The 18,441-nt window shown below is 47.2% G+C and overlaps 33 non-coding genes across 33 annotated transcripts; all 33 read right to left on the bottom strand.

Annotated features, from left to right (window-relative positions):
• Positions 1-245: 245 nt before the first annotated feature.
• TRNAP-AGG (transfer RNA proline (anticodon AGG)) lies at positions 246-317 on the bottom strand. The gene has a single exon. It is a non-coding gene; the product is annotated as a tRNA-Pro (tRNA).
• Positions 318-751: 434 nt separating this feature from the next.
• TRNAV-UAC (transfer RNA valine (anticodon UAC)) lies at positions 752-824 on the bottom strand. The gene has a single exon. It is a non-coding gene; the product is annotated as a tRNA-Val (tRNA).
• A 384-nt stretch (positions 825-1,208) lies between these two features.
• Positions 1,209-1,280, bottom strand: TRNAP-UGG (transfer RNA proline (anticodon UGG)). The gene has a single exon. It is a non-coding gene; the product is annotated as a tRNA-Pro (tRNA).
• Positions 1,281-2,206: 926 nt separating this feature from the next.
• TRNAL-CAA (transfer RNA leucine (anticodon CAA)) lies at positions 2,207-2,318 on the bottom strand. Its single transcript has 2 exons — positions 2,281-2,318; positions 2,207-2,252 (listed from the first exon to the last, which is right to left on the bottom strand). It is a non-coding gene; the product is annotated as a tRNA-Leu (tRNA).
• A 295-nt stretch (positions 2,319-2,613) lies between these two features.
• TRNAV-AAC (transfer RNA valine (anticodon AAC)) lies at positions 2,614-2,686 on the bottom strand. The gene has a single exon. It is a non-coding gene; the product is annotated as a tRNA-Val (tRNA).
• Positions 2,687-3,071: 385 nt separating this feature from the next.
• Positions 3,072-3,143, bottom strand: TRNAP-AGG (transfer RNA proline (anticodon AGG)). The gene has a single exon. It is a non-coding gene; the product is annotated as a tRNA-Pro (tRNA).
• A 434-nt stretch (positions 3,144-3,577) lies between these two features.
• Positions 3,578-3,650, bottom strand: TRNAV-UAC (transfer RNA valine (anticodon UAC)). Its single transcript has one exon. It is a non-coding gene; the product is annotated as a tRNA-Val (tRNA).
• Positions 3,651-4,034: 384 nt separating this feature from the next.
• TRNAP-UGG (transfer RNA proline (anticodon UGG)) lies at positions 4,035-4,106 on the bottom strand. The gene has a single exon. It is a non-coding gene; the product is annotated as a tRNA-Pro (tRNA).
• Positions 4,107-5,034: 928 nt separating this feature from the next.
• TRNAL-CAA (transfer RNA leucine (anticodon CAA)) lies at positions 5,035-5,146 on the bottom strand. The gene is made up of 2 exons: positions 5,109-5,146; positions 5,035-5,080 (listed from the first exon to the last, which is right to left on the bottom strand). It is a non-coding gene; the product is annotated as a tRNA-Leu (tRNA).
• A 295-nt stretch (positions 5,147-5,441) lies between these two features.
• Positions 5,442-5,514, bottom strand: TRNAV-AAC (transfer RNA valine (anticodon AAC)). The gene has a single exon. It is a non-coding gene; the product is annotated as a tRNA-Val (tRNA).
• Positions 5,515-5,899: 385 nt separating this feature from the next.
• TRNAP-AGG (transfer RNA proline (anticodon AGG)) lies at positions 5,900-5,971 on the bottom strand. Its single transcript has one exon. It is a non-coding gene; the product is annotated as a tRNA-Pro (tRNA).
• Positions 5,972-6,405: 434 nt separating this feature from the next.
• TRNAV-UAC (transfer RNA valine (anticodon UAC)) lies at positions 6,406-6,478 on the bottom strand. The gene has a single exon. It is a non-coding gene; the product is annotated as a tRNA-Val (tRNA).
• Positions 6,479-6,862: 384 nt separating this feature from the next.
• On the bottom strand, positions 6,863-6,934 carry TRNAP-UGG (transfer RNA proline (anticodon UGG)). The gene has a single exon. It is a non-coding gene; the product is annotated as a tRNA-Pro (tRNA).
• Positions 6,935-7,873: 939 nt separating this feature from the next.
• On the bottom strand, positions 7,874-7,985 carry TRNAL-CAA (transfer RNA leucine (anticodon CAA)). Its single transcript has 2 exons — positions 7,948-7,985; positions 7,874-7,919 (listed from the first exon to the last, which is right to left on the bottom strand). It is a non-coding gene; the product is annotated as a tRNA-Leu (tRNA).
• A 295-nt stretch (positions 7,986-8,280) lies between these two features.
• On the bottom strand, positions 8,281-8,353 carry TRNAV-AAC (transfer RNA valine (anticodon AAC)). Its single transcript has one exon. It is a non-coding gene; the product is annotated as a tRNA-Val (tRNA).
• A 385-nt stretch (positions 8,354-8,738) lies between these two features.
• On the bottom strand, positions 8,739-8,810 carry TRNAP-AGG (transfer RNA proline (anticodon AGG)). Its single transcript has one exon. It is a non-coding gene; the product is annotated as a tRNA-Pro (tRNA).
• A 434-nt stretch (positions 8,811-9,244) lies between these two features.
• On the bottom strand, positions 9,245-9,317 carry TRNAV-UAC (transfer RNA valine (anticodon UAC)). Its single transcript has one exon. It is a non-coding gene; the product is annotated as a tRNA-Val (tRNA).
• Positions 9,318-9,701: 384 nt separating this feature from the next.
• Positions 9,702-9,773, bottom strand: TRNAP-UGG (transfer RNA proline (anticodon UGG)). Its single transcript has one exon. It is a non-coding gene; the product is annotated as a tRNA-Pro (tRNA).
• A 939-nt stretch (positions 9,774-10,712) lies between these two features.
• On the bottom strand, positions 10,713-10,824 carry TRNAL-CAA (transfer RNA leucine (anticodon CAA)). Its single transcript has 2 exons — positions 10,787-10,824; positions 10,713-10,758 (listed from the first exon to the last, which is right to left on the bottom strand). It is a non-coding gene; the product is annotated as a tRNA-Leu (tRNA).
• Positions 10,825-11,119: 295 nt separating this feature from the next.
• TRNAV-AAC (transfer RNA valine (anticodon AAC)) lies at positions 11,120-11,192 on the bottom strand. Its single transcript has one exon. It is a non-coding gene; the product is annotated as a tRNA-Val (tRNA).
• Positions 11,193-11,577: 385 nt separating this feature from the next.
• Positions 11,578-11,649, bottom strand: TRNAP-AGG (transfer RNA proline (anticodon AGG)). The gene has a single exon. It is a non-coding gene; the product is annotated as a tRNA-Pro (tRNA).
• Positions 11,650-12,083: 434 nt separating this feature from the next.
• TRNAV-UAC (transfer RNA valine (anticodon UAC)) lies at positions 12,084-12,156 on the bottom strand. The gene has a single exon. It is a non-coding gene; the product is annotated as a tRNA-Val (tRNA).
• A 384-nt stretch (positions 12,157-12,540) lies between these two features.
• Positions 12,541-12,612, bottom strand: TRNAP-UGG (transfer RNA proline (anticodon UGG)). The gene has a single exon. It is a non-coding gene; the product is annotated as a tRNA-Pro (tRNA).
• A 928-nt stretch (positions 12,613-13,540) lies between these two features.
• On the bottom strand, positions 13,541-13,652 carry TRNAL-CAA (transfer RNA leucine (anticodon CAA)). Its single transcript has 2 exons — positions 13,615-13,652; positions 13,541-13,586 (listed from the first exon to the last, which is right to left on the bottom strand). It is a non-coding gene; the product is annotated as a tRNA-Leu (tRNA).
• A 295-nt stretch (positions 13,653-13,947) lies between these two features.
• On the bottom strand, positions 13,948-14,020 carry TRNAV-AAC (transfer RNA valine (anticodon AAC)). The gene has a single exon. It is a non-coding gene; the product is annotated as a tRNA-Val (tRNA).
• A 385-nt stretch (positions 14,021-14,405) lies between these two features.
• On the bottom strand, positions 14,406-14,477 carry TRNAP-AGG (transfer RNA proline (anticodon AGG)). The gene has a single exon. It is a non-coding gene; the product is annotated as a tRNA-Pro (tRNA).
• A 434-nt stretch (positions 14,478-14,911) lies between these two features.
• Positions 14,912-14,984, bottom strand: TRNAV-UAC (transfer RNA valine (anticodon UAC)). The gene has a single exon. It is a non-coding gene; the product is annotated as a tRNA-Val (tRNA).
• Positions 14,985-15,368: 384 nt separating this feature from the next.
• On the bottom strand, positions 15,369-15,440 carry TRNAP-UGG (transfer RNA proline (anticodon UGG)). Its single transcript has one exon. It is a non-coding gene; the product is annotated as a tRNA-Pro (tRNA).
• Positions 15,441-16,368: 928 nt separating this feature from the next.
• Positions 16,369-16,480, bottom strand: TRNAL-CAA (transfer RNA leucine (anticodon CAA)). The gene is made up of 2 exons: positions 16,443-16,480; positions 16,369-16,414 (listed from the first exon to the last, which is right to left on the bottom strand). It is a non-coding gene; the product is annotated as a tRNA-Leu (tRNA).
• Positions 16,481-16,775: 295 nt separating this feature from the next.
• On the bottom strand, positions 16,776-16,848 carry TRNAV-AAC (transfer RNA valine (anticodon AAC)). Its single transcript has one exon. It is a non-coding gene; the product is annotated as a tRNA-Val (tRNA).
• A 385-nt stretch (positions 16,849-17,233) lies between these two features.
• Positions 17,234-17,305, bottom strand: TRNAP-AGG (transfer RNA proline (anticodon AGG)). Its single transcript has one exon. It is a non-coding gene; the product is annotated as a tRNA-Pro (tRNA).
• A 434-nt stretch (positions 17,306-17,739) lies between these two features.
• TRNAV-UAC (transfer RNA valine (anticodon UAC)) lies at positions 17,740-17,812 on the bottom strand. The gene has a single exon. It is a non-coding gene; the product is annotated as a tRNA-Val (tRNA).
• Positions 17,813-18,196: 384 nt separating this feature from the next.
• On the bottom strand, positions 18,197-18,268 carry TRNAP-UGG (transfer RNA proline (anticodon UGG)). Its single transcript has one exon. It is a non-coding gene; the product is annotated as a tRNA-Pro (tRNA).
• Positions 18,269-18,441: the final 173 nt, after the last annotated feature.

Below are 18,441 nucleotides of genomic sequence, written 5' to 3'. Positions count from 1 at the left end.
GACGTATTCAAAATTTACTTGTGCAGGCATCGACAGACAAATATCTGATGCCTAAATGTCTGCGAGTACAGCTTGGGAAAGCATCACCTGGGACACACTGAGACTAAGCAGGTAGGCAGAAAAAGCACGGTGATCCATTTTTCTTCTGAGGTTAGGAATATGTTGCGCAACAATGCACCGAGTATTACTAGAAATAGTCAGGCATAGTGCATTTTTAGTACGATTTGTATGTTTAGCTCTAAAAAGGGCTCGTCCGGGATTTGAACCCGGGACCTCTCGCACCCTAAGCGAGAATCATACCCCTAGACCAACGAGCCACGCAAGAGTCACCTCTGACACGGCTCCAGGGGTTAGTGGCAGCTAGTCGGTGAATGCTTCACCCAAAGCAAGCAACTGCACATGTTGCTCTCTTCTGCAATATGATTGCTGTCTTTTCCATGGCCGTCATCAAACAAGAAATTAAAAAGCCTCTGTCCTTCAGACAGTTTGTTTTCTCTAAGTGTCTGCTTGTGGTGAGGACAAGAAAAGCATTTCTGCTCTCATTCCTTGCTTTCATGAAGTAGGCCCACCCTTCAGAGCAAAGGGCGAGCAAGCGAATGGCGCAAGCTATCGTCACTTCTCTTTTCGAGCTGTCACTGAGATCCCTGGAGCACACTACGTCAGGTTGGTGAGGGATAGACAGCCTCTATTATCTCAGCTTTCCTATAAAGTCAGCCAGTAAAGGTAAACACTGTTAAAAACAGCAAACCGCTGTTTCTGCCCGGTCTCGAACCAGGGACCTTTCGCATGTAAGGCGAACGTGATAATCACTACACTACAGAAACAGACACTAACTCAGGAATCTTGTTGGCATGTATTGGGCTGGAATGCACAGACTAAGGGCCAATGTCCTTGTAGCTCAAAGTTGGGCTCTCCTTACCCGGTCTCTATTTTTTTGGAAGACAGGAATGAGGACCACTTTTATTCCAAGAGGCGATTTTGAAACCATATCCTGAAATTACACTAGAAAAACACTATGCATGTAATGTTCCTACCATGCTGGTCTGGCCCAGAAAAGCAGTTGCAAAGAAGTCCTGCACTCCTTTATCACGCCACAAGTGGAAAATAGCGTGCAGGGTAAGGAACTTTCTCGACATACACAGCGGCTTATAGCATTGAAAAGAAGAAATGCTCCTATATTACAAGCATCCTGAAAATGTCCACAGCATGGGCTCGTCCGGGATTTGAACCCGGGACCTCTCGCACCCAAAGCCAGAATCATACCCCTAGACCAACGAGCCTGAGTGACCAAGACATTTTGAACAATTTCTGAAGCGTCTTTCAGAAAAAAGCAGGGCTATTTGGCTAGTCTCCCTCTAAGTGAGCCTCACAACGTCATGTTTTCTCTCAAGTTGTTGTTTTTTCACTCTAGCAAGAAAGGGGGCAGCCAATCTCCTATCAGCCAGTGAGCAGAAAAAAGGCACAGATGAGAACAGCAAGCACTTTCTGGCAATTGTTCTCCTCTGCAAGTCCTGGACCCTTGCCCCATAGACTTCCACACCAGAAGCAATGAAGGGCCCACCATTTCCTGCGCCTGAGAAAGAGGGGTTTGATATTTGGATTCAAACGCGCTCGATCAGGCTCGATCAGGCGAGATTTATATGAGTGGCTCACAGGCCTGAAACACTCACCTGGGAGACCCAGAGTGGCTGACTTCTCAGTATAGCCATTGTTGGGCGAGTCACCTCCTTTCCTCCTGCCTCAATCTAGAATTGGCTGCAAATCATAAGAGAGAGTGCAATGCCCGTGTGCAGTGCCTACTCCCAGCTACCTCTCTGTCTTCCTTATGTAAATTAGAATTTGCAAGGGGGGACCAATGGCATTCTGCTCCTCCCACATAACCAGGAAGCCCTGTTGAACATGTCTGCCTGTGTTTTTGCAGGGACAGTGCCTTCTCTGCCCAAAAGGTGGCAGGAGAGCCTCACAACAAATGATGGGATCAACTGCTTAGTTAGAAACCCAGCATGGCAGTTACTGTGATGGAGTGCAAATTTAATGGAAGGTGTGCCTGAGGTGTCATTTCCAGAAATCCATGGAATTGTGATTGAGGGCCCAGCCTGATTGTTGGTGGATTTCTCTTCACATGCTACAGGTTCCTGCAAAGATTGTGGTGTTTGCCGGGAACGCACTGCAAAAAACAGGAAGATTTACGGGTGTAAAAGGGACCTGTCAGAAGTGGGATTTGAACCCACGCCTCCATGAGGAGACCAGAAGGCTCAGCTACACTGAAGATCAAGCTCTCTTGAGTCTGGCGCCTTAGACCACTCGGCCATCCTGACGGCTCATGAGGGGGGCTTAGGTCTAACTCTTCTATCTGCACCTGCCAATGTTTCCACTTACAACCTTCACAGCAATGTCACAGGTGTAAAGGCCCCAACAATACAACATAGCTTAAACAAAATAAAAATAGGCACAAGAACGACCCCCAGATGATGGATGCAGATAACTTTGTTTCGTCTTGCAAAGGTAAAGAAAGTTTCCCACGGCTCACTGTGTTCAAAGACCACCTCTTCTTAAACTTGCATTCAGATAATAAGGTTTTAGAGTGTGCACATAAAAGCAGCCAACGCTCAGTGTTTCTGCCCGGTCTCGAACCGGGGACCTTTCGCGTGTTAGGCGAACGTGATGACCACTACACTACAGAAACGACCTTGCTGCTTGCTACTGTTAAAGCAAAGTTCCTCTCAAGGCTTCATCCTACTTCTATTCTGCTGTATCAGCAGCGGCTCAGAATGTGCAGAACAAGTGTGAAAACCTCAGAGATATCATCCAACATGCTTGCAATTAGACGTATTCAAAATTTACTTGTGCAGGCATCGACAGACAAATATCTGATGCCTAAATGTCTGCGAGTACAGCTTGGGAAAGCATCACCTGGGACACACTGAGACTAAGCAGGTAGGCAGAAAAAGCACGGTGATCCATTTTTCTTCTGAGGTTAGGAATATGTTGCGCAACAATGCACCGAGTATTACTAGAAATAGTCAGGCATAGTGCATTTTTAGTACGATTTGTATGTTTAGCTCTAAAAAGGGCTCGTCCGGGATTTGAACCCGGGACCTCTCGCACCCTAAGCGAGAATCATACCCCTAGACCAACGAGCCACGCAAGAGTCACCTCTGACACGGCTCCAGGGGTTAGTGGCAGCTAGTCGGTGAATGCTTCACCCAAAGCAAGCAACTGCACATGTTGCTCTCTTCTGCAATATGATTGCTGTCTTTTCCATGGCCGTCATCAAACAAGAAATTAAAAAGCCTCTGTCCTTCAGACAGTTTGTTTTCTCTAAGTGTCTGCTTGTGGTGAGGACAAGAAAAGCATTTCTGCTCTCATTCCTTGCTTTCATGAAGTAGGCCCACCCTTCAGAGCAAAGGGCGAGCAAGCGAATGGCGCAAGCTATCGTCACTTCTCTTTTCGAGCTGTCACTGAGATCCCTGGAGCACACTACGTCAGGTTGGTGAGGGATAGACAGCCTCTATTATCTCAGCTTTCCTATAAAGTCAGCCAGTAAAGGTAAACACTGTTAAAAACAGCAAACCGCTGTTTCTGCCCGGTCTCGAACCAGGGACCTTTCGCGTGTAAGGCGAACGTGATAACCACTACACTACAGAAACAGACACTACCTCAGGAATCTTGTTGGCATGTATTGGGCTGGAATGCACAGACTAAGGGCCAATGTCCTTGTAGCTCAAAGTTGGGCTCTCCTTACCCGGTCTCTATTTTTTTGGAAGACAGGAATGAGGACCACTTTTATTCCAAGAGGCGATTTTGAAACCATATCCTGAAATTACACTAGAAAAACACTATGCATGTAATGTTCCTACCATGCTGGTCTGGCCCAGAAAAGCAGTTGCAAAGAAGTCCTGCACTCCTTTATCACGCCACAAGTGGAAAATAGCGTGCAGGGTAAGGAACTTTCTCGACATACACAGCGGCTTATAGCATTGAAAAGAAGAAATGCTCCTATATTACAAGCATCCTGAAAATGTCCACAGCATGGGCTCGTCCGGGATTTGAACCCGGGACCTCTCGCACCCAAAGCCAGAATCATACCCCTAGACCAACGAGCCTGAGTGGCCAGGAGACATTTTGAACAATTTCTGAAGCGTCTTTCAGAAAAAAGCAGGGCTATTTGGCTAGTCTCCCTCTAAGTGAGCCTCACAACGTCATGTTTTCTCTCAAGTTGTTGTTTTTTCACTCTAGCAAGAAAGGGGGCAGCCAATCTCCTATCAGCCAGTGAGCAGAAAAAAGGCACAGATGAGAACAGCAAGCACTTTCTGGCAATTGTTCTCCTCTGCAAGTCCTGGACCCTTGCCCCATAGACTTCCACACCAGAAGCAATGAAGGGCCCACCATTTCCTGCGCCTGAGAAAGAGGGGTTTGATATTTGGATTCAAACGCGCTCGATCAGGCTCGATCAGGCGAGATTTATATGAGTGGCTCACAGGCCTGAAACACTCACCTGGGAGACCCAGAGTGGCTGACTTCTCAGTATAGCCATTGTTGGGCGAGTCACCTCCTTTCCTCCTGCCTCAATCTAGAATTGGCTGCAAATCATAAGAGAGAGTGCAATGCCCGTGTGCAGTGCCTACTCCCAGCTACCTCTCTGTCTTCCTTATGTAAATTAGAATTTGCAAGGGGGGACCAATGGCATTCTGCTCCTCCCACATAACCAGGAAGCCCTGTTGAACATGTCTGCCTGTGTTTTTGCAGGGACAGTGCCTTCTCTGCCCAAAAGGTGGCAGGAGAGCCTCACAACAAATGATGGGATCAACTGCTTAGTTAGAAACCCAGCATGGCAGTTACTGTGATGGAGTGCAAATTTAATGGAAGGTGTGCCTGAGGTGTCATTTCCAGAAATCCATGGAATTGTGATTGAGGGCCCAGCCTGATTGTTGGTGGATTTCTCTTCACATGCTACAGGTTCCTGCAAAGATTGTGGTGTTTGCCGGGAACGCACTGCAAAAAACAGGAAGATTTACGGGTGTAAAAGGGACCTGTCAGAAGTGGGATTTGAACCCACGCCTCCATGAGGAGACCAGAAGGCTCAGCTACACTGAAGATCAAGCTCTCTTGAGTCTGGCGCCTTAGACCACTCGGCCATCCTGACGGCTCATGAGGGGGGCTTAGGTCTAACTCTTCTATCTGCACCTGCCAATGTTTCCACTTACAACCTTCACAGCAATGTCACAGGTGTAAAGGCCCCAACAATACAACATAGCTTAAACAAAATAAAAATAGGCACAAGAACGACCCCCAGATGATGGATGCAGATAACTTTGTTTCGTCTTGCAAAGGTAAAGAAAGTTTCCCACGGCTCACTGTGTTCAAAGACCACCTCTTCTTAAACTTGCATTCAGATAATAAGGTTTTAGAGTGTGCACATAAAAGCAGCCAACGCTCAGTGTTTCTGCCCGGTCTCGAACCGGGGACCTTTCGCGTGTTAGGCGAACGTGATGACCACTACACTACAGAAACGACCTTGCTGCTTGCTACTGTTAAAGCAAAGTTCCTCTCAAGGCTTCATCCTACTTCTATTCTGCTGTATCAGCAGCGGCTCAGAATGTGCAGAACAAGTGTGAAAACCTCAGAGATATCATCCAACATGCTTGCAATTAGACGTATTCAAAATTTACTTGTGCAGGCATCGACAGACAAATATCTGATGCCTAAATGTCTGCGAGTACAGCTTGGGAAAGCATCACCTGGGACACACTGAGACTAAGCAGGTAGGCAGAAAAAGCACGGTGATCCATTTTTCTTCTGAGGTTAGGAATATGTTGCGCAACAATGCACCGAGTATTACTAGAAATAGTCAGGCATAGTGCATTTTTAGTACGATTTGTATGTTTAGCTCTAAAAAGGGCTCGTCCGGGATTTGAACCCGGGACCTCTCGCACCCTAAGCGAGAATCATACCCCTAGACCAACGAGCCACGCAAGAGTCACCTCTGACACGGCTCCAGGGGTTAGTGGCAGCTAGTCGGTGAATGCTTCACCCAAAGCAAGCAACTGCACATGTTGCTCTCTTCTGCAATATGATTGCTGTCTTTTCCATGGCCGTCATCAAACAAGAAATTAAAAAGCCTCTGTCCTTCAGACAGTTTGTTTTCTCTAAGTGTCTGCTTGTGGTGAGGACAAGAAAAGCATTTCTGCTCTCATTCCTTGCTTTCATGAAGTAGGCCCACCCTTCAGAGCAAAGGGCGAGCAAGCGAATGGCGCAAGCTATCGTCACTTCTCTTTTCGAGCTGTCACTGAGATCCCTGGAGCACACTACGTCAGGTTGGTGAGGGATAGACAGCCTCTATTATCTCAGCTTTCCTATAAAGTCAGCCAGTAAAGGTAAACACTGTTAAAAACAGCAAACCGCTGTTTCTGCCCGGTCTCGAACCAGGGACCTTTCGCGTGTAAGGCGAACGTGATAACCACTACACTACAGAAACAGACACTACCTCAGGAATCTTGTTGGCATGTATTGGGCTGGAATGCACAGACTAAGGGCCAATGTCCTTGTAGCTCAAAGTTGGGCTCTCCTTACCCGGTCTCTATTTTTTTGGAAGACAGGAATGAGGACCACTTTTATTCCAAGAGGCGATTTTGAAACCATATCCTGAAATTACACTAGAAAAACACTATGCATGTAATGTTCCTACCATGCTGGTCTGGCCCAGAAAAGCAGTTGCAAAGAAGTCCTGCACTCCTTTATCACGCCACAAGTGGAAAATAGCGTGCAGGGTAAGGAACTTTCTCGACATACACAGCGTCTTATAGCATTGAAAAGAAGAAATGCTCCTATATTACAAGCATCCTGAAAATGTCCACAGCATGGGCTCGTCCGGGATTTGAACCCGGGACCTCTCGCACCCAAAGCCAGAATCATACCCCTAGACCAACGAGCCTGAGTGGCCAGGAGACATTTTGAACAATTTCTGAAGCGTCTTTCAGAAAAAAGCAGGGCTATTTGGCTAGTCTCCCTCTAAGTGAGCCTCACAACGTCATGTTTTCTCTCAAGTTGTTGTTTTTTCACTCTAGCAAGAAAGGGGGCAGCCAATCTCCTATCAGCCAGTGAGCAGAAAAAAGGCACAGATGAGAACAGCAAGCACTTTCTGGCAATTGTTCTCCTCTGCAAGTCCTGGACCCTTGCCCCATAGACTTCCACACCAGAAGCAATGAAGGGCCCACCATTTCCTGCGCCTGAGAAAGAGGGGTTTGATATTTGGATTCAAACGCGCTCGCTCAGCGCTCGATCAGGCTCGATCAGGCGAGATTTATATGAGTGGCTCACAGGCCTGAAACACTCACCTGGGAGACCCAGAGTGGCTGACTTCTCAGTATAGCCATTGTTGGGCGAGTCACCTCCTTTCCTCCTGCCTCAATCTAGAATTGGCTGCAAATCATAAGAGAGAGTGCAATGCCCGTGTGCAGTGCCTACTCCCAGCTACCTCTCTGTCTTCCTTATGTAAATTAGAATTTGCAAGGGGGGACCAATGGCATTCTGCTCCTCCCACATAACCAGGAAGCCCTGTTGAACATGTCTGCCTGTGTTTTTGCAGGGACAGTGCCTTCTCTGCCCAAAAGGTGGCAGGAGAGCCTCACAACAAATGATGGGATCAACTGCTTAGTTAGAAACCCAGCATGGCAGTTACTGTGATGGAGTGCAAATTTAATGGAAGGTGTGCCTGAGGTGTCATTTCCAGAAATCCATGGAATTGTGATTGAGGGCCCAGCCTGATTGTTGGTGGATTTCTCTTCACATGCTACAGGTTCCTGCAAAGATTGTGGTGTTTGCCGGGAACGCACTGCAAAAAACAGGAAGATTTACGGGTGTAAAAGGGACTTGTCAGAAGTGGGATTTGAACCCACGCCTCCATGAGGAGACCAGAAGGCTCAGCTACACTGAAGATCAAGCTCTCTTGAGTCTGGCGCCTTAGACCACTCGGCCATCCTGACGGCTCATGAGGGGGGCTTAGGTCTAACTCTTCTATCTGCACCTGCCAATGTTTCCACTTACAACCTTCACAGCAATGTCACAGGTGTAAAGGCCCCAACAATACAACATAGCTTAAACAAAATAAAAATAGGCACAAGAACGACCCCCAGATGATGGATGCAGATAACTTTGTTTCGTCTTGCAAAGGTAAAGAAAGTTTCCCACGGCTCACTGTGTTCAAAGACCACCTCTTCTTAAACTTGCATTCAGATAATAAGGTTTTAGAGTGTGCACATAAAAGCAGCCAACGCTCAGTGTTTCTGCCCGGTCTCGAACCGGGGACCTTTCGCGTGTTAGGCGAACGTGATGACCACTACACTACAGAAACGACCTTGCTGCTTGCTACTGTTAAAGCAAAGTTCCTCTCAAGGCTTCATCCTACTTCTATTCTGCTGTATCAGCAGCGGCTCAGAATGTGCAGAACAAGTGTGAAAACCTCAGAGATATCATCCAACATGCTTGCAATTAGACGTATTCAAAATTTACTTGTGCAGGCATCGACAGACAAATATCTGATGCCTAAATGTCTGCGAGTACAGCTTGGGAAAGCATCACCTGGGACACACTGAGACTAAGCAGGTAGGCAGAAAAAGCACGGTGATCCATTTTTCTTCTGAGGTTAGGAATATGTTGCGCAACAATGCACCGAGTATTACTAGAAATAGTCAGGCATAGTGCATTTTTAGTACGATTTGTATGTTTAGCTCTAAAAAGGGCTCGTCCGGGATTTGAACCCGGGACCTCTCGCACCCTAAGCGAGAATCATACCCCTAGACCAACGAGCCACGCAAGAGTCACCTCTGACACGGCTCCAGGGGTTAGTGGCAGCTAGTCGGTGAATGCTTCACCCAAAGCAAGCAACTGCACATGTTGCTCTCTTCTGCAATATGATTGCTGTCTTTTCCATGGCCGTCATCAAACAAGAAATTAAAAAGCCTCTGTCCTTCAGACAGTTTGTTTTCTCTAAGTGTCTGCTTGTGGTGAGGACAAGAAAAGCATTTCTGCTCTCATTCCTTGCTTTCATGAAGTAGGCCCACCCTTCAGAGCAAAGGGCGAGCAAGCGAATGGCGCAAGCTATCGTCACTTCTCTTTTCGAGCTGTCACTGAGATCCCTGGAGCACACTACGTCAGGTTGGTGAGGGATAGACAGCCTCTATTATCTCAGCTTTCCTATAAAGTCAGCCAGTAAAGGTAAACACTGTTAAAAACAGCAAACCGCTGTTTCTGCCCGGTCTCGAACCAGGGACCTTTCGCGTGTAAGGCGAACGTGATAACCACTACACTACAGAAACAGACACTACCTCAGGAATCTTGTTGGCATGTATTGGGCTGGAATGCACAGACTAAGGGCCAATGTCCTTGTAGCTCAAAGTTGGGCTCTCCTTACCCGGTCTCTATTTTTTTGGAAGACAGGAATGAGGACCACTTTTATTCCAAGAGGCGATTTTGAAACCATATCCTGAAATTACACTAGAAAAACACTATGCATGTAATGTTCCTACCATGCTGGTCTGGCCCAGAAAAGCAGTTGCAAAGAAGTCCTGCACTCCTTTATCACGCCACAAGTGGAAAATAGCGTGCAGGGTAAGGAACTTTCTCGACATACACAGCGGCTTATAGCATTGAAAAGAAGAAATGCTCCTATATTACAAGCATCCTGAAAATGTCCACAGCATGGGCTCGTCCGGGATTTGAACCCGGGACCTCTCGCACCCAAAGCCAGAATCATACCCCTAGACCAACGAGCCTGAGTGGCCAGGAGACATTTTGAACAATTTCTGAAGCGTCTTTCAGAAAAAAGCAGGGCTATTTGGCTAGTCTCCCTCTAAGTGAGCCTCACAACGTCATGTTTTCTCTCAAGTTGTTGTTTTTTCACTCTAGCAAGAAAGGGGGCAGCCAATCTCCTATCAGCCAGTGAGCAGAAAAAAGGCACAGATGAGAACAGCAAGCACTTTCTGGCAATTGTTCTCCTCTGCAAGTCCTGGACCCTTGCCCCATAGACTTCCACACCAGAAGCAATGAAGGGCCCACCATTTCCTGCGCCTGAGAAAGAGGGGTTTGATATTTGGATTCAAACGCGCTCGCTCAGCGCTCGATCAGGCTCGATCAGGCGAGATTTATATGAGTGGCTCACAGGCCTGAAACACTCACCTGGGAGACCCAGAGTGGCTGACTTCTCAGTATAGCCATTGTTGGGCGAGTCACCTCCTTTCCTCCTGCCTCAATCTAGAATTGGCTGCAAATCATAAGAGAGAGTGCAATGCCCGTGTGCAGTGCCTACTCCCAGCTACCTCTCTGTCTTCCTTATGTAAATTAGAATTTGCAAGGGGGGACCAATGGCATTCTGCTCCTCCCACATAACCAGGAAGCCCTGTTGAACATGTCTGCCTGTGTTTTTGCAGGGACAGTGCCTTCTCTGCCCAAAAGGTGGCAGGAGAGCCTCACAACAAATGATGGGATCAACTGCTTAGTTAGAAACCCAGCATGGCAGTTACTGTGATGGAGTGCAAATTTAATGGAAGGTGTGCCTGAGGTGTCATTTCCAGAAATCCATGGAATTGTGATTGAGGGCCCAGCCTGATTGTTGGTGGATTTCTCTTCACATGCTACAGGTTCCTGCAAAGATTGTGGTGTTTGCCGGGAACGCACTGCAAAAAACAGGAAGATTTACGGGTGTAAAAGGGACTTGTCAGAAGTGGGATTTGAACCCACGCCTCCATGAGGAGACCAGAAGGCTCAGCTACACTGAAGATCAAGCTCTCTTGAGTCTGGCGCCTTAGACCACTCGGCCATCCTGACAGCTCATGAGGGGGGCTTAGGTCTAACTCTTCTATCTGCACCTGCCAATGTTTCCACTTACAACCTTCACAGCAATGTCACAGGTGTAAAGGCCCCAACAATACAACATAGCTTAAACAAAATAAAAATAGGCACAAGAACGACCCCCAGATGATGGATGCAGATAACTTTGTTTCGTCTTGCAAAGGTAAAGAAAGTTTCCCACGGCTCACTGTGTTCAAAGACCACCTCTTCTTAAACTTGCATTCAGATAATAAGGTTTTAGAGTGTGCACATAAAAGCAGCCAACGCTCAGTGTTTCTGCCCGGTCTCGAACCGGGGACCTTTCGCGTGTTAGGCGAACGTGATGACCACTACACTACAGAAACGACCTTGCTGCTTGCTACTGTTAAAGCAAAGTTCCTCTCAAGGCTTCATCCTACTTCTATTCTGCTGTATCAGCAGCGGCTCAGAATGTGCAGAACAAGTGTGAAAACCTCAGAGATATCATCCAACATGCTTGCAATTAGACGTATTCAAAATTTACTTGTGCAGGCATCGACAGACAAATATCTGATGCCTAAATGTCTGCGAGTACAGCTTGGGAAAGCATCACCTGGGACACACTGAGACTAAGCAGGTAGGCAGAAAAAGCACGGTGATCCATTTTTCTTCTGAGGTTAGGAATATGTTGCGCAACAATGCACCGAGTATTACTAGAAATAGTCAGGCATAGTGCATTTTTAGTACGATTTGTATGTTTAGCTCTAAAAAGGGCTCGTCCGGGATTTGAACCCGGGACCTCTCGCACCCTAAGCGAGAATCATACCCCTAGACCAACGAGCCACGCAAGAGTCACCTCTGACACGGCTCCAGGGGTTAGTGGCAGCTAGTCGGTGAATGCTTCACCCAAAGCAAGCAACTGCACATGTTGCTCTCTTCTGCAATATGATTGCTGTCTTTTCCATGGCCGTCATCAAACAAGAAATTAAAAAGCCTCTGTCCTTCAGACAGTTTGTTTTCTCTAAGTGTCTGCTTGTGGTGAGGACAAGAAAAGCATTTCTGCTCTCATTCCTTGCTTTCATGAAGTAGGCCCACCCTTCAGAGCAAAGGGCGAGCAAGCGAATGGCGCAAGCTATCGTCACTTCTCTTTTCGAGCTGTCACTGAGATCCCTGGAGCACACTACGTCAGGTTGGTGAGGGATAGACAGCCTCTATTATCTCAGCTTTCCTATAAAGTCAGCCAGTAAAGGTAAACACTGTTAAAAACAGCAAACCGCTGTTTCTGCCCGGTCTCGAACCAGGGACCTTTCGCATGTAAGGCGAACGTGATAATCACTACACTACAGAAACAGACACTAACTCAGGAATCTTGTTGGCATGTATTGGGCTGGAATGCACAGACTAAGGGCCAATGTCCTTGTAGCTCAAAGTTGGGCTCTCCTTACCCGGTCTCTATTTTTTTGGAAGACAGGAATGAGGACCACTTTTATTCCAAGAGGCGATTTTGAAACCATATCCTGAAATTACACTAGAAAAACACTATGCATGTAATGTTCCTACCATGCTGGTCTGGCCCAGAAAAGCAGTTGCAAAGAAGTCCTGCACTCCTTTATCACGCCACAAGTGGAAAATAGCGTGCAGGGTAAGGAACTTTCTCGACATACACAGCGTCTTATAGCATTGAAAAGAAGAAATGCTCCTATATTACAAGCATCCTGAAAATGTCCACAGCATGGGCTCGTCCGGGATTTGAACCCGGGACCTCTCGCACCCAAAGCCAGAATCATACCCCTAGACCAACGAGCCTGAGTGGCCAGGAGACATTTTGAACAATTTCTGAAGCGTCTTTCAGAAAAAAGCAGGGCTATTTGGCTAGTCTCCCTCTAAGTGAGCCTCACAACGTCATGTTTTCTCTCAAGTTGTTGTTTTTTCACTCTAGCAAGAAAGGGGGCAGCCAATCTCCTATCAGCCAGTGAGCAGAAAAAAGGCACAGATGAGAACAGCAAGCACTTTCTGGCAATTGTTCTCCTCTGCAAGTCCTGGACCCTTGCCCCATAGACTTCCACACCAGAAGCAATGAAGGGCCCACCATTTCCTGCGCCTGAGAAAGAGGGGTTTGATATTTGGATTCAAACGCGCTCGATCAGGCTCGATCAGGCGAGATTTATATGAGTGGCTCACAGGCCTGAAACACTCACCTGGGAGACCCAGAGTGGCTGACTTCTCAGTATAGCCATTGTTGGGCGAGTCACCTCCTTTCCTCCTGCCTCAATCTAGAATTGGCTGCAAATCATAAGAGAGAGTGCAATGCCCGTGTGCAGTGCCTACTCCCAGCTACCTCTCTGTCTTCCTTATGTAAATTAGAATTTGCAAGGGGGGACCAATGGCATTCTGCTCCTCCCACATAACCAGGAAGCCCTGTTGAACATGTCTGCCTGTGTTTTTGCAGGGACAGTGCCTTCTCTGCCCAAAAGGTGGCAGGAGAGCCTCACAACAAATGATGGGATCAACTGCTTAGTTAGAAACCCAGCATGGCAGTTACTGTGATGGAGTGCAAATTTAATGGAAGGTGTGCCTGAGGTGTCATTTCCAGAAATCCATGGAATTGTGATTGAGGGCCCAGCCTGATTGTTGGTGGATTTCTCTTCACATGCTACAGGTTCCTGCAAAGATTGTGGTGTTTGCCGGGAACGCACTGCAAAAAACAGGAAGATTTACGGGTGTAAAAGGGACCTGTCAGAAGTGGGATTTGAACCCACGCCTCCATGAGGAGACCAGAAGGCTCAGCTACACTGAAGATCAAGCTCTCTTGAGTCTGGCGCCTTAGACCACTCGGCCATCCTGACGGCTCATGAGGGGGGCTTAGGTCTAACTCTTCTATCTGCACCTGCCAATGTTTCCACTTACAACCTTCACAGCAATGTCACAGGTGTAAAGGCCCCAACAATACAACATAGCTTAAACAAAATAAAAATAGGCACAAGAACGACCCCCAGATGATGGATGCAGATAACTTTGTTTCGTCTTGCAAAGGTAAAGAAAGTTTCCCACGGCTCACTGTGTTCAAAGACCACCTCTTCTTAAACTTGCATTCAGATAATAAGGTTTTAGAGTGTGCACATAAAAGCAGCCAACGCTCAGTGTTTCTGCCCGGTCTCGAACCGGGGACCTTTCGCGTGTTAGGCGAACGTGATGACCACTACACTACAGAAACGACCTTGCTGCTTGCTACTGTTAAAGCAAAGTTCCTCTCAAGGCTTCATCCTACTTCTATTCTGCTGTATCAGCAGCGGCTCAGAATGTGCAGAACAAGTGTGAAAACCTCAGAGATATCATCCAACATGCTTGCAATTAGACGTATTCAAAATTTACTTGTGCAGGCATCGACAGACAAATATCTGATGCCTAAATGTCTGCGAGTACAGCTTGGGAAAGCATCACCTGGGACACACTGAGACTAAGCAGGTAGGCAGAAAAAGCACGGTGATCCATTTTTCTTCTGAGGTTAGGAATATGTTGCGCAACAATGCACCGAGTATTACTAGAAATAGTCAGGCATAGTGCATTTTTAGTACGATTTGTATGTTTAGCTCTAAAAAGGGCTCGTCCGGGATTTGAACCCGGGACCTCTCGCACCCTAAGCGAGAATCATACCCCTAGACCAACGAGCCACGCAAGAGTCACCTCTGACACGGCTCCAGGGGTTAGTGGCAGCTAGTCGGTGAATGCTTCACCCAAAGCAAGCAACTGCACATGTTGCTCTCTTCTGCAATATGATTGCTGTCTTTTCCATGGCCGTCATCAAACAAGAAATTAAAAAGCCTCTGTCCTTCAGACAGTTTGTTTTCTCTAAGTGTCTGCTTGTGGTGAGGACAAGAAAAGCATTTCTGCTCTCATTCCTTGCTTTCATGAAGTAGGCCCACCCTTCAGAGCAAAGGGCGAGCAAGCGAATGGCGCAAGCTATCGTCACTTCTCTTTTCGAGCTGTCACTGAGATCCCTGGAGCACACTACGTCAGGTTGGTGAGGGATAGACAGCCTCTATTATCTCAGCTTTCCTATAAAGTCAGCCAGTAAAGGTAAACACTGTTAAAAACAGCAAACCGCTGTTTCTGCCCGGTCTCGAACCAGGGACCTTTCGCGTGTAAGGCGAACGTGATAACCACTACACTACAGAAACAGACACTACCTCAGGAATCTTGTTGGCATGTATTGGGCTGGAATGCACAGACTAAGGGCCAATGTCCTTGTAGCTCAAAGTTGGGCTCTCCTTACCCGGTCTCTATTTTTTTGGAAGACAGGAATGAGGACCACTTTTATTCCAAGAGGCGATTTTGAAACCATATCCTGAAATTACACTAGAAAAACACTATGCATGTAATGTTCCTACCATGCTGGTCTGGCCCAGAAAAGCAGTTGCAAAGAAGTCCTGCACTCCTTTATCACGCCACAAGTGGAAAATAGCGTGCAGGGTAAGGAACTTTCTCGACATACACAGCGGCTTATAGCATTGAAAAGAAGAAATGCTCCTATATTACAAGCATCCTGAAAATGTCCACAGCATGGGCTCGTCCGGGATTTGAACCCGGGACCTCTCGCACCCAAAGCCAGAATCATACCCCTAGACCAACGAGCCTGAGTGGCCAGGAGACATTTTGAACAATTTCTGAAGCGTCTTTCAGAAAAAAGCAGGGCTATTTGGCTAGTCTCCCTCTAAGTGAGCCTCACAACGTCATGTTTTCTCTCAAGTTGTTGTTTTTTCACTCTAGCAAGAAAGGGGGCAGCCAATCTCCTATCAGCCAGTGAGCAGAAAAAAGGCACAGATGAGAACAGCAAGCACTTTCTGGCAATTGTTCTCCTCTGCAAGTCCTGGACCCTTGCCCCATAGACTTCCACACCAGAAGCAATGAAGGGCCCACCATTTCCTGCGCCTGAGAAAGAGGGGTTTGATATTTGGATTCAAACGCGCTCGATCAGGCTCGATCAGGCGAGATTTATATGAGTGGCTCACAGGCCTGAAACACTCACCTGGGAGACCCAGAGTGGCTGACTTCTCAGTATAGCCATTGTTGGGCGAGTCACCTCCTTTCCTCCTGCCTCAATCTAGAATTGGCTGCAAATCATAAGAGAGAGTGCAATGCCCGTGTGCAGTGCCTACTCCCAGCTACCTCTCTGTCTTCCTTATGTAAATTAGAATTTGCAAGGGGGGACCAATGGCATTCTGCTCCTCCCACATAACCAGGAAGCCCTGTTGAACATGTCTGCCTGTGTTTTTGCAGGGACAGTGCCTTCTCTGCCCAAAAGGTGGCAGGAGAGCCTCACAACAAATGATGGGATCAACTGCTTAGTTAGAAACCCAGCATGGCAGTTACTGTGATGGAGTGCAAATTTAATGGAAGGTGTGCCTGAGGTGTCATTTCCAGAAATCCATGGAATTGTGATTGAGGGCCCAGCCTGATTGTTGGTGGATTTCTCTTCACATGCTACAGGTTCCTGCAAAGATTGTGGTGTTTGCCGGGAACGCACTGCAAAAAACAGGAAGATTTACGGGTGTAAAAGGGACCTGTCAGAAGTGGGATTTGAACCCACGCCTCCATGAGGAGACCAGAAGGCTCAGCTACACTGAAGATCAAGCTCTCTTGAGTCTGGCGCCTTAGACCACTCGGCCATCCTGACGGCTCATGAGGGGGGCTTAGGTCTAACTCTTCTATCTGCACCTGCCAATGTTTCCACTTACAACCTTCACAGCAATGTCACAGGTGTAAAGGCCCCAACAATACAACATAGCTTAAACAAAATAAAAATAGGCACAAGAACGACCCCCAGATGATGGATGCAGATAACTTTGTTTCGTCTTGCAAAGGTAAAGAAAGTTTCCCACGGCTCACTGTGTTCAAAGACCACCTCTTCTTAAACTTGCATTCAGATAATAAGGTTTTAGAGTGTGCACATAAAAGCAGCCAACGCTCAGTGTTTCTGCCCGGTCTCGAACCGGGGACCTTTCGCGTGTTAGGCGAACGTGATGACCACTACACTACAGAAACGACCTTGCTGCTTGCTACTGTTAAAGCAAAGTTCCTCTCAAGGCTTCATCCTACTTCTATTCTGCTGTATCAGCAGCGGCTCAGAATGTGCAGAACAAGTGTGAAAACCTCAGAGATATCATCCAACATGCTTGCAATTAGACGTATTCAAAATTTACTTGTGCAGGCATCGACAGACAAATATCTGATGCCTAAATGTCTGCGAGTACAGCTTGGGAAAGCATCACCTGGGACACACTGAGACTAAGCAGGTAGGCAGAAAAAGCACGGTGATCCATTTTTCTTCTGAGGTTAGGAATATGTTGCGCAACAATGCACCGAGTATTACTAGAAATAGTCAGGCATAGTGCATTTTTAGTACGATTTGTATGTTTAGCTCTAAAAAGGGCTCGTCCGGGATTTGAACCCGGGACCTCTCGCACCCTAAGCGAGAATCATACCCCTAGACCAACGAGCCACGCAAGAGTCACCTCTGACACGGCTCCAGGGGTTAGTGGCAGCTAGTCGGTGAATGCTTCACCCAAAGCAAGCAACTGCACATGTTGCTCTCTTCTGCAATATGATTGCTGTCTTTTCCATGGCCGTCATCAAACAAGAAATTAAAAAGCCTCTGTCCTTCAGACAGTTTGTTTTCTCTAAGTGTCTGCTTGTGGTGAGGACAAGAAAAGCATTTCTGCTCTCATTCCTTGCTTTCATGAAGTAGGCCCACCCTTCAGAGCAAAGGGCGAGCAAGCGAATGGCGCAAGCTATCGTCACTTCTCTTTTCGAGCTGTCACTGAGATCCCTGGAGCACACTACGTCAGGTTGGTGAGGGATAGACAGCCTCTATTATCTCAGCTTTCCTATAAAGTCAGCCAGTAAAGGTAAACACTGTTAAAAACAGCAAACCGCTGTTTCTGCCCGGTCTCGAACCAGGGACCTTTCGCGTGTAAGGCGAACGTGATAACCACTACACTACAGAAACAGACACTACCTCAGGACTCTTGTTGGCATGTATTGGGCTGGAATGCACAGACTAAGGGCCAATGTCCTTGTAGCTCAAAGTTGGGCTCTCCTTACCCGGTCTCTATTTTTTTGGAAGACAGGAATGAGGACCACTTTTATTCCAAGAGGCGATTTTGAAACCATATCCTGAAATTACACTAGAAAAACACTATGCATGTAATGTTCCTACCATGCTGGTCTGGCCCAGAAAAGCAGTTGCAAAGAAGTCCTGCACTCCTTTATCACGCCACAAGTGGAAAATAGCGTGCAGGGTAAGGAACTTTCTCGACATACACAGCGTCTTATAGCATTGAAAAGAAGAAATGCTCCTATATTACAAGCATCCTGAAAATGTCCACAGCATGGGCTCGTCCGGGATTTGAACCCGGGACCTCTCGCACCCAAAGCCAGAATCATACCCCTAGACCAACGAGCCTGAGTGGCCAGGAGACATTTTGAACAATTTCTGAAGCGTCTTTCAGAAAAAAGCAGGGCTATTTGGCTAGTCTCCCTCTAAGTGAGCCTCACAACGTCATGTTTTCTCTCAAGTTGTTGTTTTTTCACTCTAGCAAGAAAGGGGGCAGCCAATCTCCTATCAGCCAGTGAGCA

This window comes from Lissotriton helveticus, chromosome 10 (genome assembly GCF_964261635.1).
Source record: "Lissotriton helveticus chromosome 10, aLisHel1.1, whole genome shotgun sequence".
In the NCBI taxonomy this organism is placed as follows: Eukaryota; Metazoa; Chordata; class Amphibia; order Caudata; family Salamandridae; genus Lissotriton; species Lissotriton helveticus.
Note: the sequence above shows the minus strand (reverse complement) of the source record. Positions and strands in the feature narration are given on the sequence as shown.